Source organism: Salvelinus fontinalis, chromosome 22, assembly GCF_029448725.1.
Source record: "Salvelinus fontinalis isolate EN_2023a chromosome 22, ASM2944872v1, whole genome shotgun sequence".
NCBI classification, from domain to species: domain Eukaryota; kingdom Metazoa; phylum Chordata; class Actinopteri; order Salmoniformes; family Salmonidae; genus Salvelinus; species Salvelinus fontinalis.
The window spans coordinates 30,692,630-30,707,117 of NC_074686.1; the positions used below are offsets into that span (position 1 = coordinate 30,692,630).

General features: G+C 45.1%; 1 pseudogene; it reads right to left on the bottom strand.

The window, feature by feature from the left end:
• Window positions 1-14,488, bottom strand: part of LOC129820191 (syndetin-like) — a 331,482-nt pseudogene that overhangs the window by 228,226 nt on the left and 88,768 nt on the right.

Sequence of the window (14,488 nt, forward strand, 5' to 3'; positions counted from 1 at the left end):
TCTTTCAAAAATATAGTTTTGAAAAAGAGATGATCCTTATCAAACCCCATTATCATAACGTAAGATACCCTTTCAACTCCGAAGGTACACTACATCACCAACAGTATGTGGACACCCCTTCAAATTAGTGGATTCGGCTATTTCAGCCAAACCTCTTGATGACAGGTGTATAAAATCGAGCACAGCCATGCAATCTCCATAGACAAACATTGACAGCAGAATGGCCTTACTGAAGAGCTCAGTGACTTTCAACGTGGCACCGTCATAGGATGCCACCTTTCCAACAAGTCAGTCAGTCAAATGTCTGCCCTGCTAGAGCTGCCCCGGTCAACTGTAAGTGCTGTTATTGTGAAGTGAAAACGTCTAGGAGCAACAACGGCTCAGCCACGAAGTGGTAGGCCACACAAGTTCACAGAATGGGACCGCCGAGTGCTAAAGTGCATAGAGCGTAAAAGCATCTGGCTTCAGTTGCAACACTGACTACCAAGTTCCAAACTGCCTCTGGAAACAACGTCAGCACAATAACTGTTTGTCGGGAGCTTCATGAAATGGGTTTCCATTTCCGACCAGCGTCTGCTGGAGTGGTGTAAAGCTCACCGCCATTGGACTCTGGAGCAGTGGACGCTTCATCATCTGGCAGTCCAATGGAAAAATCTGGGATTGGAGGATGCCAGGAGAACGCTACCTGCCCCAATGCATTGTGGCAACTGTAAAGTTTGGTGGAGGAGGAATAATGGTCTGGGGCTGTTTTTCATGGTTCGGGCTAGGCCCCTTAGTTCCAGTGAAACAAAATGTTCACGCTACAGCATACAATGACATTCTAGATGATTCTGTGCTTCCAACTTTGTGGCAACAGTTTGGTGAAGGCCCTTTCCAGTTTCAGCATGACAATGCCCCCAGGCACAAAGCGAGATCCATACAGAATTGGTTTGCCAAGATCAGTGTGGAAGAACTTGACTGGCCTGCACAGAGCCCTGACCTCAACCCTATCAAACACCTTTGGGATGAATTGGAACATTGACTACGAGCCAGGCCTAAGCCTGTAATCTGTACATCTTCATCTATTACCATAGTGCAGGTGAATAGGGTGCCATTTGTGACACAGCCAGGGAGTCCAGGAGAGGGGGGAAGGAAGACAGACAGACAGACAGACAGACACTACAGACAGACACTACAGACAGACAGAGACAGACAGAGACAGAGAGACAGACAGACAGACAGACAGACAGACAGACAGACAGACAGAGAGAAAGAAAGAATGAGCGAGAAAGAAAGATGGCTGAAGTAGGGAAGGGGACCAATAATGATTCACAATATGATTTGACCTTTCTGCGTTTCCCTTGAATTTTAATTTCAACGACTCATTGAAAAGTTCAGGACAGTAGAGAGTGCAATTTACATACTATCCTGTCTATATTTTATGATGTACCCTTCAGGGGAGGGACTCGAGGGAGTGAGTGGTAGACAAGAGAGTGTCCCTAAATCCCCAAGCAACTTCTCTCTCTTCTGAAATGTCGAAGTATCAAGACTTATTCCAAGACGCTTTGTTGCGTATTTCTGCCTTTCCCAGGTCGGTGTAGGTACTACACATTTATCTCATTCCCCACACATCCGTATAGACGCTCAGCAGATTAAAGCACCAAAACATTTCTCACAAAGCAGCTTTCCTCCATCCTCCCCTGTTCTTAAAGAAACAAAGAGAGAATAGTTCTGTTTAGTTTCCAGTGGAACTGGTGCCAAAGTAATAACAAAGATGTTATCTTCCTTAAAACCTGTTGCCAGTCACTGAGTGTGGAGCCGTGGAGAGAAAGAGCACCCGATCTAGTCTCATGTGTCATCAAAGGAACAGCCTGTCCACAATCTTTGTCTTTTTCAGGTTCGAGCTTCACAGTGATAAACATATGCGAGGCTAGCTAGCGCATAGCTCTACCTATTTGGAGGCCAATCCATCGTGCAGCCCAATGCTAACATGACACGCCCCATCAATCCAAAGTAAGGGAGGACGAGTCGGGGCGTCGCAGAAATCGCCCAGGCGACGCTGCAAACTGACAGCGCATACGTTAAAGAGAAGTAAACATTTTGCCGTCCATAATTAGAACACTGTACAGCTAGCTCTCTGCATCCAATTTCAGACTGGACTGGCTAGTCAGTGTCAGACAGGCAAATTGGGGACATGGAGTGACATCTAAAGGTGATAGGCACGGCCCTTTCTTTCGCATCTTACGGTGTGAAACAAGGACATGTCTTGTTGTCAGAACAGCTCAATGCCTCAGTGGCCTGTTACAGCTCAATGGCTCAGCGGCCTGTTACAGCTGAATGGCTCAGCGGCCTGTTACAGCTCAATGGCTCAGCGGCCTGTTACAGCTCAATGGCTCAGCGGCCTGTTACAGCTCAATGGCTCAGCGGTCTGTTACAGCTCAATGGCTCAGCCGCCTGTTACAGCTCAATGGCCTGTTACAGCTCAATGCCTCAGCCGCCTGTTACAGCTCAATGCCTCAGCCGCCTGTTACAGCTCAATGCCTCAGCCGCCTGTTACAGCTCAATGCCTCAGCCGCCTGTTACAGCTCAATGCCTCAGCCGCCTGTTACAGCTCAATGCCTCAGCCGCCTGTTACAGCTCAATGCCTCAGCGGCCTGTTACAGCTCAATGCCTCAGCGGCCTGTTACAGCTCAATGCCTCAGCGGCCTGTTACAGCTCAATGCCTCAGCGGCCTGTTACAGCTCAATGCCTCAGCGGCCTGTTACAGCTCAATGCCTCAGCCGCCTGTTACAGCTCAATGCCTCAGCGGCCTGTTACAGCTCAATGCCTCAGCGGCCTGTTACAGCTCAATGCCTCAGCGGCCTGTTACAGCTCAATGCCTCAGCGGCCTGTTACAGCTCAATGCCTCAGCGGCCTGTTACAGCTCAATGCCTCAGCGGCCTGTTACAGCTCAATGCCTCAGCGGCCTGTTACAGCTCAATGCCTCAGCGGCCTGTTACAGCTCAATGCCTCAGCGGCCTGTTACAGCTCAATGCCTTTTCAGCATGTGGCGAAGCCTTCGTTACTCAATCCCCTTCTAGCTTCCCCCTTAGCTAATAATACAACTTCTCCCCCTCCCTATACAGAATCCCCAAACATTTAGATGCCACAGGTACCAATAATTAACAGAATGAATCCCTCTCCCTAACCCACCCGGTGAGGAGGGAGAGTGAAAGTCATTTCTACTTAAATCTAGAAGCTCTGCTTCAGTACTTGGTGAGGCAAACTTAAACTATGCACTGTGCTCCTTGTAGATTTGAGGATAGTTTAAGACTTGAGGATAGTTTAAGACTTGAGGACAGTTTAAGACTTGAGGATAGTTTAAGAATATTGAACTAGAAGCAGAACTAGTTTTCTGCCACGGAAAGGACTGATATTGTGATCTTCCCATCCTCAGAAACACCTTTAATAAATCCAGGCTCTAAAGCACAGAGTCAAGAAGATGCCCTAGTCCTTCAACCTGTCTTGATTAAGCCTCCAAACTACATTTCTGGTGCTTCTCCCCATAGGAGTCCCAGATCTCATACAGCTGCTCCGCCATCTAGTGGTCAAGGTAGAAACAACAACACAGGGGGGAGTGACGGTGTTTGATTCCCCCGCTCAGCTGTCAGCAAGGTAATTAAAGGCTCAGGAAGAAAAGACAACTCACTCGGTAGGATTGTGATGCATGGCCCTGCTGATTGCAGGCGCTTTATATGAGCATGCAAATGTGATTTGGGTGTCTGGACCCAACCAAAGCTCTGGGCAGAGAGAGAGAGCGAGCGAGCGAGAGAGCGCATTTGGTCAAATAAGACCACCACTACGCAGCAGCTGCTTTTCAAAAGAGCCCATTCCTCGTCCACTTAAATACGATTATTTATCTCATAAAAAAGGTCTATGATTGAGAACGCCTCTCTACGGACTGAGAAAATGAATGTGTCTGTCTCATTCTCTCCATCCCCCTCTCTCTCAGAGGAGGGACATTTCCTGCTTGGTTAGAGTACAATATGAGCACTCGGGGAGTCGTGTGTCTGAGTGTTTATCAAGTCAACGGAGTAGCAGGGATTTCTACTGGTGTGACCTAAATTCTTTATTTTAGCTCTTTAATAAACAACACAATATATGGTAATTCCCTTAGTGGGCATTTAGCCAAGCTTATAAGATCTTCTCCAAGTCTGTCCAAGGCTGTACTCCACCACAGATTGACGCTATGTTTGTTTACTGCACCAGACCAATAGCTTATGAAAGATACAGTATTAAATCGTCACCTAGATATTACGTAATAGAGGCTGATGTTTTTCCTTGGTCACCTGAACTTCAAACAAGGAAATCCTTTCTTTGTGGTAATGGGACCTGACCAGGAAAAACTCTGGCCCCAATCATAGCCTGATACCAGGACCCAAAGTTTTACCAGGCCAGGTAGTCACAATGGTGATAAAAAAAAACCTGGCCGTGCACATAACATAACACGTAAACCCTAGGTAAGGTCTTGGTTGGACGTGCTAAGAAGACACAAATCCTAGGTAAGGTCTTGGTTGGCCGTGCTAAGAAGACACAAATCCTAGGTAAGGTTGGCCGTGCTAAGAAGACACAAATCGTAGGTAAGGTCTTGGTTGGCCATGCTAAGAAGACACAAATTCTAGGTACGGTCTTGGTTGGCCTTGCTAAGAAAACACAAATCCTATGTAAGGTCTTGGTTGGCCATGCTAAGAAGACACAAATCCTAGGTAAGGTCTTGGTTGGCCGTGCTAAAAAGACAAATCCTAGGTAAGGTTGGTTGTGCTAAGAAGACACAAATCCTAGGTAAGGTTGGCCGTGCTAAGAAGACACAAATCCTAGGTAAGGTCTTGGTTGGCCGTGCTAAGACACAAATCCTAGGTAAGGTCTTGGTTGGCCGTGCTAAGAAGACACAAATTCTAGGTACGGTCTTGGTTGGCCGTGCTAAGAAGACACAAATCCTAGGTAAGGTCTTGGTTGGCCGTGCTAAGAAGACACAAATTCTAGGTACGGTCTTGGTTGGCCTTGCTAAGAAGACACAAATCCTAGGTAAGGTCTTGGTTGGCCGTGCTAAGAAGACACAAATTCTAGGTAAGGTCTTGGTTGGCCGTGCTAAGACACAAATTCTAGGTACGGTCTTGGTTGGCCTTGCTAAGAAGACACAAATCCTAGGTAAGGTCTTGGTTGGCCGTGCTAAGACACAAATTCTAGGTACGGTCTTGGTTGGCCGTGCTAAGAAGACACAAATCCTAGGTAAGGTCTTGGTTGGCCGTGCTAAGAAGACACAAATTCTAGGTACGGTCTTGGTTGGCCTTGCTAAGAAGACACAAATCCTAGGTAAGGTCTTGGTTGGCCGTGCTAAGAAAACACAAATCCTAGGTACGGTCTTGGTTGGCCTTGCTACAGTAAGATGATAGGAGAAGGTAGCTAGCTAGCATCCTTACCGTCCAGAGGTCCCTGTACTGCATCTTCTGGAACTTGGTGTCGGTGTGCCTACGCAGAGCTCCACGTATCCCAGAACCACCTGGAACACAGTGTTGTGGATGGCCTGGGTGAAGTGCATGTGGACTTGGTCCATGGCCGTCTATGGAGAGAGGCACAGTGAAACAGATTATTACGGGGGACGGATAGTGTTGTGACATGGCATGAACACCAGCACAGTCAAAGGGTTCCATCTGAGATGTAGCCCAGACTACAGATTCATTCAATGTTTGCTCCTCGGCCCTTTATCAAAAAACTAAACCAACCCAAGAGACAAATCTGGCCCTTATTTTCCTTGAAATACTGTGCTAAATAAAGAGCTTTATTTTTCCGTCTGTGTCTGATCATTAATCAACGTCAACACAATAGCACAGAGAGGAATGTTCTGCATCTGTAGATTGGCCAATCAGCAGGTTGACGGCGTCTTTACCGCTGAACTGGAGGCAGTTCTAAGTGATTAAGAACTGCATGGGTTGTTCCCCAAATACCGCCTATTCACTACATAGCACACTCCTCTTGACCAGAGCCCTATACTCTGTTCAAAAGAAGTGCACTATATAGTGAATAGTGTGCATTTGGGACGAAACCATGGAAACACAACCGCTCGCTAACAAGTACTTCTGAATGTACCAGGCACCCGACAGATGAGTCCATTAGACAAATGGAATAATACAAGTAAAGACATGCAAACAAAAATACTCGTAAAGACAAGGTGTAAACAGTATTGCTGAGCGGTGTCCCAAATGGCACCCTATTCCCTATATAGTGCACTACTTTTGACGAGAGCACATTTGCCCTATATAGGGAATAGGGTGTCATTTGGGATGCGTACCCTGGACTCATTAAGCTAATGGCGGCACACAAGGCTGAGCCACACGGAGAGGAGCAGAGAGCTGCTTGTTCACCCGAAGGAACATTTATTTATATCAAACTGAACACGGCCTCGCTATGATGAGACCCTTTCAGCTTTGAAGCCCTAAAGTCACCAATGTTCTGTGTGCATAGATAAGGGAGCGGGACACAAAATACAAAAGTACGTGCAATCACCCACACAAAGCGTGAAAGGGCCTTGAGCCAGGCCAACAATAGGTCCTTGAGTTTCAGAGCCGGCACTATTCTCACTACTCAGTATCACTGCCCTGACTTTGAAGAAGGTGTTTATCATTATGGAGAGTACAACCATTGTGATTGTGGATAGCCTACTCTAAAAAGCTGATGATCTGCAGATGACGCAGTCTCTGATGCTAAGGGCCACTCTTGCCTCATGGCTGAGGGCTGTCAATCATACAGAGACACTAATCATCACGTCAGTATGTTTTTGTTTTCCACGTGAGTAGCTCCGTGAATGGGAATTGGTAGACAATCTCTTTATGGCTTCTCTAACTAATCTCTTTCATTCATCACCATCATTATACAGTGTATTGTTTTGATGAGTTGGTAAATATTTGATTGGCCAACAGGAATTCTTTCCCAGAGTTTCTATCTGTCTCCCAGGAAGGCAGGCCGATCCAGAGAGCACTGCGTGGTGGTCTTCACTTCATCCTTCACACAGTTACTGAGTCAGACTGACACACACACAGAAAAGTGTCCCGCAGCAACAAGACATGTCAAATTATTATGTGGATTATATTTCATTTTTGTAGCGGTTGATACATTTTTTGTTACGGCAAATCAAAATGACAAACGTTAGAATACTTAAAACCTTGAATACACTACAAGATTGCATTTCCTGCTGTGCATTTAGTCCAGACACTGGCAGTCCCCTGAACAAAGCATTTAGTCCAGACACTGAGTCCCCTGAACAAAGCATTTAGTCCAGACACTGAGTCCCCTGAACAAAGCATTTAGGCCAGACACCGCGTTCCCTGAACAAAGCATTTAGGCCAGACACTGAGTCCCCTGAACAAAGCATTTAGGCCAGACACTAACGGTCCCCTGAACAAAGCATTTAGTCCAGACACTGACAGTCCCCTGAACAAAGCATTTAGTTCAGACACTGACAGTCCCCTGAACAAAGCATTTAGTCCAGACACTAACGGTCCCCTGAACAAAGCAATTAGTCCAGACACTGACAGTCCCCTGAACAAAGCATTTAGTCCAGACACTGACAGTCCCCTGAATAAAGCTTTTAGTCCAGACACTGACAGTCCCCTGAACAAAGTATTTAGTCCAGACACTGACAGTCCCCTGAACAAAGCATTTAGTCCAGACACTGACAGTCCCCTGAATAAAGCTTTTAGTCAAGACACTGACAGTCCCCTGAACAAAGCATTTAGTCCAGACACTAACGGTCCCCTGAACAAAGCATTTAGTCCAGACACTGACAGTCCCCTGAACAAAGCATTTAGTCCAGACACTGACAGTCCCCTGAACAAAGCATTTAGTCCAGACACTGAGTCCCCTGAACAAAGCATTTAGGCCAGACACCGCGTTCCCTGAACAAAGCATTTAGGCCAGACACTGAGTCCCCTGAACAAAGCATTTAGGCCAGACACTAACGGTCCCCTGAACAAAGCATTTAGTCCAGACACTGACAGTCCCCTGAACAAAGCATTTAGTTCAGACACTGACAGTCCCCTGAACAAAGCATTTAGTCCAGACACTAACGGTCCCCTGAACAAAGAAATTAGTCCAGACACTGACAGTCCCCTGAACAAAGCATTTAGTCCAGACACTGACAGTCCCCTGAATAAAGCTTTTAGTCCAGACACTGACAGTCCCCTGAACAAAGTATTTAGTCCAGACACTGATAGTCCCCTGAACAAAGCATTTAGTCCAGACACTGACAGTCCCCTGAATAAAGCTTTTAGTCAAGACACTGACAGTCCCCTGAACAAAGCATTTAGTCCAGACACTAACGGTCCCCTGAACAAAGCATTTAGTCCAGACACTGACAGTCCCCTGAACAAAGCATTTAGTTCAGACACGGACAGTCCCCTGAATAAAGCATATAAAACAAATATACCATCTCACAGACAGTTGGGTGGGGTGGGGAGCTTTACTGGTGATAATGGAAAAGCTTTACTAGGGATTATAGATCTGTGATTCTGTGTTGGTAGTGGGGAGAGGAGACAGTGTAAAAACTACAAGACACTTCCCTCAGCATGGGGAGAATAATATTAACCCAGGTATGACTCATCACTCCTGATCCACACACAGAGAGAGAGAGAGAGAGACAGAGACGGACAGAGAGACAGAGAGAGAGAGAGGGATAGAGGAGAGAGAGGGATAGAGGAGAGAGAAACAGGGAGTACAATACAGAGGAAAGGGGGGTGACTCAGAAATGAATCACCACACATCAACAGAGAGAGAAGTAAGGGAGACAGGCAGTGCTGTAAAGTACTTAAGTACAAATACTTTGAAGTACTACTTAAGTCATTTTTTGGGCTATCTGCACTTTACTATTGACATTTTTGACTACTTTTACTTCACTACATTCCTAAAGAAAATAATGTACTTTTTACTCCATACATTTTCCCTGACACCCAAAAGTACTCGTTACATTTTGAATGCTTAGCAGGACAGGAAAATGGTCCAATTCACACACTTATCAAGAGAACATGCCTGGTCATCCCTACTGCCTCTGATCTGGTGGACTCACTAAACACAAATTCTTTGTTTGTAAATTACGTCTGAGTTTTGGAGTGTTCCCCTGGTTATCCGTAAATGTAAAAAACAAGAAAATGGTGCCGTCTGGTTTACTTAATAAAAGGAATTTGAAATTATTTATACTTTTACTTTGATACTTCAGTATATTTTCACGATTACATTTACTTTTGATACTTAAGTATATTTAAAACCAAATACTTTTAGAATTTTACTCAAGTAGTATTTTACTGGGTGACTTTCACTTTTACTTGAGTCATTCAGTTAAGGTATCTTTACTTTTACTCAAGTATAACAATTGGGTACTTTTCCACCACTGGACGGGTAGAGGGAGAGAGAGAGCAAGAGAGAGAAAGAGAGAGAAACGTAGTCGGAAAAAAGGGGAGTCGGGGAGGGAGAACAATATAGACGGAAGAGGGGGAGAGAAAGTGGGGAATGGAAGACAAAATTATGAGGACAGAAGCCGTCAGGGCAGATATCTGTTGACAGAGGATGGATCTCTCACCTGGCTCTTTCCCAGGACGGTGTACGCTAGCTGAACTCTGGTGTAGTGGGAGACGTCAAAGTGCTTGCAGGTTTTGGACAGGGCCACATCCAGCTGCTCCTGTTGGGTGGGTAAAGGAGGAAAGGAAGGGAGGGAGGGATGGAGGAGAGAGGGATTCGAAGTGTTAAGACCAGGGATTTGGACATGAATCAACTCCTAGGGCCAAGACAATTAGCAACAGCTGCCATAGCGGAGGGCTGAAGCTGCTGTCTTTAAGCCAGTGTCCCAAAGTGTATACTATTCCCTATATAGTATACTACTTTTGACCAGGACCCATATAGCTCTGTTCAAAAGTAGTGCATTATATAAGGAATTGGCTGGCATTTGGGACATAGCTACATGTCAGTCACAGAGAGCAAGGGAGAACCAGGGGGAATACGCACTCAGCCTCCCCCAAGGTCAAAGGAGCCCCACCATTGATGTTAAACAGAGCTGCTGGCTGAGATAAATACAGGGAGACAGGTCGGGTCGAAGGATGAAGAAGACAACATTTTATTTACGGCAGAAAATGTAGTTAATGTACTTCTGTCTAACAATGGAAAGTAGAGAAAGTATATTATAAAGTAATATAACACTACGGAAGGTTCATTTGAGAAACCAAAATACTGTACATTCTACTCATTTTATAAATTACAGTACAGTATGTTCAATGTACGTTGATATATGAAAATACTGTAGATTTTACTTTTTTCCGAATAGCAAATAATTTCTAATTATGAATATAAACTCAGCAAAAAAAGAAACGCCCTCTCACTGCTAACTGCATTTATTTTCAGCAAACTTAACATGTGTAAACATTTGTATGAACATAACAAGATTGAACAACTGAGACATAAACTGAACAAGTTCCACAGACATGTGATTAACAGAAATGGAATAATGTGTCCCTGAACAAAAGGGGAGAGGGGGGGGTGTCAAAATCAAAAGTAACAGTCAGGCCTCCCGGGTGGCGCAGTGGTCTAGTGCACTGCATCGCAGTGCTAACTGCGCCACCAGAGTCTCTGGGTTCGCGCCCAGGCTCTGTCGCAGCCGGCCGCGACCGGGAGGTCCGTGGGGCGACGCACAATTGGGCTAGCGTCGTCCGGGTTAGGGAGGGTTTGGCCGGTAGGGATATCCTTGTCTCATCGCGCTCCAGCGACTCCTGTGACGGGCCGGGCGCAGTGCGCAATAACCAAGGGGGCCAGATGCACGGTGTTTCCTCCGACACATTGGTGCGGCTGGCTTCCGGGTTGGAGGCGCGCTGTGTTAAAGAAGCAGTGCGGCTTGGTTGGGTTGTGCTTCGGAGGACGCATGGCTTTCGACCTTCGTCTCTCCCGAGCCCGTACGGGAGTTGTAGCGATGAGACAAGATAGTAATTACTAGCGATTGGATACCACGAAAAAATTGGGGGGAAAGGGGAGAAATTTAAAAAATTTAAATAAAAAATAAATAAAAAAATAACAGTCAGTATCTGGTGTGGCCACCAGCGGCATTAAGTACTGCAGCGCTACTCCTCTTCATGGACTGCACCAAATTTGCCAGTTCTTGCTGTGAGATGTTACCTCACTCTTCCACTAAGGCAACTGCAAGTTCCTGGACATTTCTGGGGGGAACGTGCTCAATGGGATTGAGATCCGGGCACTTCGCTGGTCATGGCAGAACACTGACATTCCTGTCTTGCAGGAAATCACGCACAGAATGAGCAGTATGGCTGGTGGCATTGTCATGCTGGAGGGTCATGTCAGGATGAGCCTGCACGAAGGGTACCACATGAGGGAGGAGGATGTCTTACCTGTAACGCACAGAGTTGAGATTGCCTGCAATGACAACAAGCTCAGTCCGATGATACTGTGACACACCGCTCCAGACCATGACAGACCCTCCACCTCCAAATCGATCCCGCTCCAGAGTTCAGGCCTCAGTGTAACGCTCATTCCTTCGACAATAAACACAAATCTGACCATCACCACTGGTGAGACAAAATCGCGATTCGTCAGTGAAAAGCACTTCTTGCCAGTCCTGTCTGGTCCAGCGACATGGGGTTTGTGCCCATAGGCAAAGTTGTTGCCGGTGATGTCTGGTGAGGCCTGCCTTACAACAGGCCTACAAACCCTCAGTCCAGCCTCTGTCAGCCTATTGCGGACAGTCTGAGCACTGATGAAGGGATTGTGCGTTCCTGGTGTAACTCGGCCAGTTGTTGCCATCCTATATCTGTCCCGCAGGTGTGATGTTCGGATGTACCGATCCAGTACAGGTGTTGTTACATGTGGTCTGCCACTGAGAGGACGATCAGCTGTCCGTCCTGTCTCCCTGTAGCGCTGTCTTTGGCGTCTCACAGTACAGACATTGCAATTTATTTGCCTGGCCACATCTGCAGTCCTCATGCCTCCTTGCAGCATGCCTATGACATGTTCACGCAGATGAGCAGGGACCATGGGCATCTTTCTTTTGGTGTTTTTCAGAGTCAGCAGAAAGGCCTCTTTAGTGTCCTAAGTTTTCATAACTGTGACCTTAATTGCCTACCGACTGTAAGCTGTTAGTGTCTTAACGACCGTTCCACAGGTGCATGTTCATGGTTCATTGAACCGCATGAGAAACAGTGTTTAAACCCTTTACAATGAAGATCTGTGAAGTTATTTGAATTTTTACGAATTATCTTTGAAAGACAGGGTCCTGAAAAAGGGCCGTTTATTTTTTTGCTGGGTTTATATATGTACATGAACGGATCTATATTACAGTAACTATGACAGACTGAAAAGAGGGTGGTGCTAATGGTAAAATATGATTGGTGAATGTGCTTTATTCAGATGGCTGGCTACATTGCATTTCCATAGAGGCCCGGGTTGAGAAAGGAGTCTGATGTACGGTAGAGAAAGCAGGATTAGAGAGCATGATGAGAAAAATGTTTTGAGGCTTCACGGAGCTAAAGCTACCAGGGGGAGCTCCATGCAAGACTTCCAAATTACATCTATCCAACAGATCAATGTCGAGACCAAGACACTGCTCACAGCAGGGACGGTGTCACTCTCGCTGTGTGTGTGTGTGTGTGACCATGAGCTCTCAGAGGAGTGCATTTACTCACACAGTCAAGCTATGTGTCGGCGTGTGTGCGTCATACATACACATGGACCCCTGGTAATGAACCTCCCTAAGCATGGATGTTGGAAAATTGCATTGAATACCATTCTCTAGACATAATTATTAAAATATGGCTTTAATTAAATGGATAATATTAACTATGAACACCATTCTAGCAGTAATGGCTTTTTGAATATGTCAATATGTAGCAGGGAGAACTGAAAAATAACAACTCAAAATTTCAAGACAAAACACTTTTTCTCTCTTTTTAGATGTAGGCTTTAAGAAAATGACATGGAATATTTAATATGCTTAGTATCAAACAACCTTTGAGATGTGTGACAAATCGTAGTGTACTCAATCAATAGAAAGAGTAAGAAAAGCTCCAATGTATAAAGAGCCGTGATGGAATAGGTAACACATTCAGCAATAAGCACATGGATGCCTCCTCACCGGAGACCAGGGTTCAATCCTTGTGGCCTCTTCTCATCGCTCAGCCTCTCCCACCTTTTCATTACGGTCTCAATAAAGCATAAAAATACTGAAGGTAGGGTGGATTTCCACTATTTTTCAAATGAAAAATAAGAACAAAGAGAAAAGCTCCTACTTACCTCTATCTGCTCAAGAGTGTCTTGTAGCTTGGAATTCAAGGGAGAGGACATTGTTAGGTCAGTTCCCTGCTGATCACCTAAACACGAGTCAAGGCTTCACTTGGACTCTATCAGTGACCTAGAACTCTAATGTACCACTCATTCCTATATACTGACCCACAATTTGTGGCTTATGGCATGTGAACACCATGCTCTGTCATACATACTGTAGCAGTGCTGAGCGATTAGTGCTTTTTGGGGTCGGTTTGGTTTCGGTTCGATTCTTTTTTTTAAGTAATCACGGTTGTCGATTTCATTTTCAAAGTAGTATTTTTTTACATTAAATGCATTATGAAATAATGACATTACAATGATTTTAGAGCTTTTTAACGGACCTTCTAAAGCCAAAAATAATTAACATTCCATTGCCGAAAACATTGAAAATATTCCATTGTCTCTGTCAGATCTACTACATTGAGTAGAAATCAATACAAAAAATAGGAAATGAATATGAAATAATAAAATATTTGAGTTGTGAATATTACTTAGTTTTTATCTGATGACTTTATTTTTAATTCCTTAAAGTCATCATCCTATCTCTGCCCAGGCAGTATCAGCCAGTCAGCCAGACCATCTAACGTTATCTATGTGCTCCCCATACTGTACTGTCTTTAGTCATACTAATATACCAAATTTTCAATCCGTATCCTGTCCATAATGTCGATACATACTGTCCATCACATATATAACAAACAAAAATATAAACACAACATGGAACAATTTAAGTTACAGTTCATATTTGGAAATCAGTTATTTGAAATACATTTAGTAGGCCCTAATCTATGGATTTCACATGACTGGGAATACAGATATGCATCTGTTGGTCACAGATACCAAACATTTTTAAAGAATGGGCCTCACAATGGGCTTCAGGATGTCGGCATGGTATTTCTGTGCATTCAAATTACCATCTATAAAATACAATTGTGTTCAATGTCCGTAGCTTATGCCTGCCGATACCATCACCCCACCGCCACCATGGGGCACTCTGTCCACAACGTTGACATCAGCAAACCGCTCGCCCCCACACGACTCCATACACGTGGTCTGTGATAGTGAGGCCGGTTGGACATACTGCCAAAATCTCTCAAATTAAGTTGGAGGTGGCTTATGGTAGAGAAATGAACATTCAATTGCCTGGCAAACGCTCTGGTGG